This window comes from Helianthus annuus, chromosome 15 (assembly GCF_002127325.2).
Source record: "Helianthus annuus cultivar XRQ/B chromosome 15, HanXRQr2.0-SUNRISE, whole genome shotgun sequence".
Taxonomy (NCBI): domain Eukaryota; kingdom Viridiplantae; phylum Streptophyta; class Magnoliopsida; order Asterales; family Asteraceae; genus Helianthus; species Helianthus annuus.
Window position 1 is genome coordinate 57488476 of NC_035447.2, and position 5711 is coordinate 57494186.

A 5711-nucleotide genomic window follows, 5' to 3' on the forward strand; every position below is an offset into this window, starting at 1 on the left:
AAGGGAGAACTTTTGAAGTAAGAACCAATTCTTTACAAAGTTTGCCGAAATACAAGGGGCTAGCAACGGAGGAGCCTTATTTCCATTTGGAGGCATATGACTCAATTTGCAATACTCTTGGGAGTCAAGGTTTTTCGGCCGATGATATCAAGTTGGTATTATTTCAATTTTCTTTGGAGGACAAGGCAAAGAAGTGGTTCTACACTTTGCCTTCGGCATCTATTTATACTTGGGCGGAAATGCAACAAATTTTCCTAGACGAGTTTTATACCGCCCAAAAGACCAATGATGCTAGGAAGGGGTTGAGGAGTTTCCAACAACAACAAGGCGAAATGTTCCATGAAGCCTTCGAGCGCTTTAATATGATGATCAAAAATTGTCCTCATCATGGGATTGAACTTTGGGAGTTGATGAATGCCTTCCACAAGGGGTTGTGTGCCGAGGATGCACGTGATTTAATGTCCATCACAAATGGGACTTTTGGCACAAATTATGAAGATGAGGATTGGGAGTTCTTGGAACAAATGGCCATTACCTCAAAGAGGAAAGCCCAAGCATCAAGGAGAGCACGACCGGCCGTCACGAGATCGCAAGTTCATGCAGTTGACGATGGTAATGTTCAAACTACTAATCAAATTTATGATGTTTGTGTTATTTGCAATGAAATAGGTCATGCGGCTGAAAATTGCCAAGGAGGTGATGGGCAATATGAAGAGGTTCATGCTGTGCAAGGTCAAGGAGGGGGTGGTAGAAACTATAATATGAATTCTAACACTTACCACCCCGGGTTGAGAAACCACCCAAACTTTCGGTATGGGAACCCGTCAAATCAAGCTAACCCGAATTTCCAAGGAAACCAAGGATTTCAAAGGCAATATCAAACGGGTCAAAGCTCTTCGGGTGGAAACGAAGTGATGGAGATGTTGAAAGCGATGCAAGTTGAAATGCAACGAATGAATCAACGTGATGAGGTTCGGATGCAAAAGGACGAGGCCCGTGATAAAGCTATTCAAACTTTGACTACTCAAATGGGTCAACTTGCAAGTGAAGTGGCAATTTTGAAGAAAGCAAAAGGCCAGCTACCAAGTGATACGGTGACAAATCCCAAGAACATAAAAAGCGTTAATATCAATGTGGTAAGCACCGTTCCTAATACCGAATTTAATGAGAAATGTCTAACCTCATCGTGTCAAATAAATGCAGGTTTGAAAAAGGATGCCGAAGTTGAAATGGACAAAGAATATGGAGTGCCAATCGTGCCTATCCGCGTGGGAAAATTAAAAATCCCTCACGCATTGTTGGACTACGGGGCAAGCATGAGTGTGCTACCAAGCGATCTATATGACATGTATGATTTCGGTCCGCTTGAAGATGTAGACACCATGGTGAGCTTGGCGGATGAGAGTTGGAGGCGTCCACGAGGAATAATTAAGAATGTTATGATTCAGTTGGGAGAGTTTGAATACCCGGTGGATTTCCTAGTTTTGGACTATGCTTCTACCAACATGGCATCACAACAAAGGGTAATTTTAGGTCGACCGTTTCTATACACGGCAAATGCTCAAATTAATTGTAGAGACGAGATTATTACCATGACCGAAAAGAACCGTAAGTTGTCTTTTGATGTTCAAACTAGAGTGATTAGTTATGAGTCCATTGAGGGGAAAGGTGGTGAGTCTAGTGATTGTACGAAAAACATGTTTCAAAGAATGAGAAAAAAGCACCCACCGGACCGTGAAGAAAAGCATATGGGTTCAAGCAAGAGCATATTTGATTACCCACTGAGTCAAAACAAGATGGATGCATTTTGCTCGGTGGCACAAGGAAGTGATGGAAGTGATAGGAACCGGTTCTTTGAGCCACCATAAATGGGGGTGGCACGGTCTGGCTGAAGACCTCGAAACTTAGCGCTGCTCGGGAGGCAACCCGGGGTTTTATATTGATCTTGTTATTTTTATTTTTCTATGTTTCAGGGCCATGGTAACACTCAAGTGTGGGGAAGATGTGCGGAGATTGGTGTGAAGGTAGTGAGAGGAAGTCAGGTTTTCTACAACATTTGTTGTATCAAACTTCACCAGGTCGATGTACTCTTTCCTTAGTCTTGTTGTGTTCTTTAGCTTGGAAATATTGGTAGTTAGTTGTTTGCTTTTGTTTATGGTTGGGAGGTAGGGTGGTGTTTTGATGTTGATGTGTTTGTTGGGTTGTGAAAGTTGGTGGTGTTTTTAGAAATTAAAAAAAAAAAAAAAAAAAGCAAATGTGGGTGTTCTTGTTGAAAGCGATCTTTTCCTCAAAACCATACATTGGGACAATGTATCCCAAGTGTGGGGATGGGGGAAATTTTTGAGAAATTCAAAAATTTTTGCAAATCCAAGCGAAACGTGTAAAAATTTGAAAACTTGATATTGTACCATTTAACACACCGACACCCATTCTTAGTCTTTTCTTGGTGAGGATTTGAGCCACACATGATTGTTATTGATATTTCATTGTTTGAGTGGCGTTGTGTGTTGTGTGTTAATAGAACTTGTGTGTGAATACTTGTTAAATCCTAGAATTAGCATGCTTTTGAAAATGATAGGGGGACTTTTAGGTAGCCTCGTCTAGATGTGTGAGAGTGCGGGATTGGTGGGTTGGACCTCATACATTACATATATGAGCTTGGTATTGTGAGGGGTGGGGGTTTGGTCCATAGAAAGCTATATTTGAGCTTTAAGCCATTCGATTGAAACCCAAAGCCTACTTCCTATATAAACTATACCCTATTGAGATGACCCGGTTTAGGAATTTAGCTTGTGATTGTGATATCTTTGTATATATGAGTCTTATGTGAAAAAAAAAGAAAAAAAAAGAGAAAAAATATGAGAAAAATACAAAAAGAAGTCATTAGTGCAATAGTAGTTAGAAGTTTATGATGTTTTGGTACATAGTTGTTTGCTTTGGAAATAAAACCGGGTCAAATCAAAAAATTAGCTCTTATATATATGTTCCACCATTTTCCTACCTTTGCACCTAGCCCCATAACAACCCGTAAGTTCCTTTGATTCAAAAGCATGTTAGATATTGGTTAGGAGGAAACTTGATTTTCATACAAGCTTATTGTCGCGCACACACACATATACGCATTGAGTGGTTTAGCATAACTTGCTAATTCTTTCTTGTCACCGAGAGTTTGTGTGAGGGGTGTGTTTTGTGGTATGATAAAAAGTTAGTAAAAGGACGGCACTTTAGTTTGGTTCGCACGATTGGTCGCTTATGGTTAAAAATAGTTTTTGAAGTGGTTGCTTGGGACAAGCAACGGGTAAGTGTGGGGATGTGACGGGTGGTCCGTAGGACAACCCTTAAAAGGCTTAATATAACGCACATTCTACATTTTATCCGGTTATTTGCTTGAATTAGGTAATCACAAGATGTTGATGATGCAGGTGTTAAAGTGTGCAAGATGCGGGTTTTAGGAGGTACGGATGGATATTAGAAGTTGGCATAATCAAGATGAGAGGGAATCAAGTGAAATGAAGTAAAAAAGAGCAAAAGATCACTCAGCACCGTAACCTGCGGCCACTGCCGTAGGCTACGGCACCTTGACCTTTGCCAAAATTGTTCACCGTAAGACAGGAAGCATGTGCCGTAAAAGAACATTGACTGCCGTAAGCTACGGTACCTGGCGTAGCTTACGGCAATATGCTGAAGGCTTGGGACTTGCTGACTGCCGTAAGCTACGGCTGGAGCCGTAGCTTACGGCTCCGACTGATCCAAACTTGTAACATCCGCATTTATTGGCCATTTTATGGAGATTTATGATGCCCAATCATGCAATTTCGGTTACTACTTGGAGGGAACGAGTTGGAGGGTATATGAGGAGCATTTGGGAGTGAAGAAACATATCTTGGAACTATCTTTTCACTAAATTCTTGTCTAGTTTTTGTTGGTGAAGAATATTTTCCATTTCTTGCATGATGTTAGTTAAAGCCATGAGTGGCTAGATATTTGGGTGATTATCTTGTGTTGAAGGTTTGAGTAAGACTATGTGTTTTCATTTCATATTTCTAGAATAACAATTGCTTTTTATTTGAATTGATTGTTATGGTGTATGATTGATTGTTAGTAACTTGTTGATTCTTATGTTGAACTAATTAGAAACCATACGTTCTTGGTGCCGTTGGCAATCGGGATATCATGGGTATAGTTAGGTTTGGGTAAGGGTTGATTGATCATCGGGTGATAACCTCACGTTCTCGGAATCTGAGTACTTAGTCCCCTTTCATCACTGCAATTGATTATACATGAACTATGTCTATGTAGTTCTTTCTAGTGAAATGTTAACACAGACGTCGAACCAAACCGGAAACTCAAGATAGTCATTTGTCTCTCAACTGTTTACAATCTAAATTTTCATTTTGCAAATTAGTTAATTAATCTTAGTTTTGAAAACCAATCAAATCAAACCAACTCTTGAATTTTATTTTTCTTGCAATTAGTTTAAATTTAGTGTAATTAGACAAGCTTCAAATAACACATATTCCACAAACTCCCTGTGTTCGATACCCACTTGCCACTATCTACATAGTTGTTATTGGGATTAAATTTGCGTGACCACGACATCACGTCAATAAGGTGTTGAACGTAGTAAGATACGCTTGACAATCGAGATTCTTCATAACCAGAGATACAAAATCCGATTCAATTCTTTCAACCTCATGCTGCGGACAGAAATTCTCCTTGATCAGTGCTACAAACTGATCCCATGTCATGCTATACAGAGCGGTCTTTCCAGTAGCTTGTAGAAGCGACTTCCACCATGCTAACGCGTCACCCTTGAACGACTGGGACGCGTACTTCACAACATCCCTATCAGCACACCCGCTGATATCAACCACAGTATCCATCTCATCAATCCACGTCATACAATCGACGGCTCCCTTTTCCCCAGTGAAATCTCTGGGCTTGCAAGATACGAAATACTTGTACGTACAGGACCTGCTGTGCGTATCATGCTTCATCTTAACTTCTTGCTTTGGGATGCTGTTGTGGTTGGAGGAGTGATTATCATCCTCATCCTTCTTCGGCTCATCCTTTTTAGAGGGTGGCTTACTATGAGCCTCAGAATGAGTCTTGGGCTTTACGTGCGTTACTGTTCGGGTTCTACTCCGAGTACCGCTAGATTCCCTGAATTGCCAATCCATCGCTTTGGCAACAGCGTTATCTATCAGTGCTTGCAACTCTGCACCGGTGACGTGAATCTTTGCATTATCTGAGTGTTCCCCAGAATGACTGTTGGTCTCCTCCGATTTGGCCATTGTAGCTTTAAGCTACAATAAAGGACAAGGTCTATTTAGAACCTAACAGTATTATCGTTCTAGACGATTTATTAACCATGGTATCAAGAACCTTAGCAGTTAATTTAATAAATTTCATTCAAGCTCTTATTAGCAATCAAGGAATGAAAATATATATATTGGCACCATAGGCCTAGTCACATGGACAATTACTAAATTATAAATTTAGATTTTTATAGGATTATAAATTGTATAATTAAACAAATAATCCTTTACTAGGCAGGGAGTCATAAACCACAACTGCCACTATATGACATAGTCATAACCCGTAGGTATCAAGTCATTAATAGACTTGTATACAGATATAATCTGTAGATAATTTATTAAAAAGGGTGGCTTGTGTGATTCTACAGATCACGGTTGGCCAGGAATGTTAAC

The 5711-nt window shown here is 40.1% G+C and overlaps 1 non-coding gene across 1 annotated transcript; it reads right to left on the bottom strand.

Moving 5' to 3' along the window:
- Positions 1–288: 288 nt before the first annotated feature.
- LOC118487788 lies at positions 289–394 on the bottom strand. Its single transcript, XR_004882731.1, has one exon. It is a non-coding gene; the product is annotated as a small nucleolar RNA R71 (small nucleolar RNA).
- Positions 395–5711: the final 5317 nt, after the last annotated feature.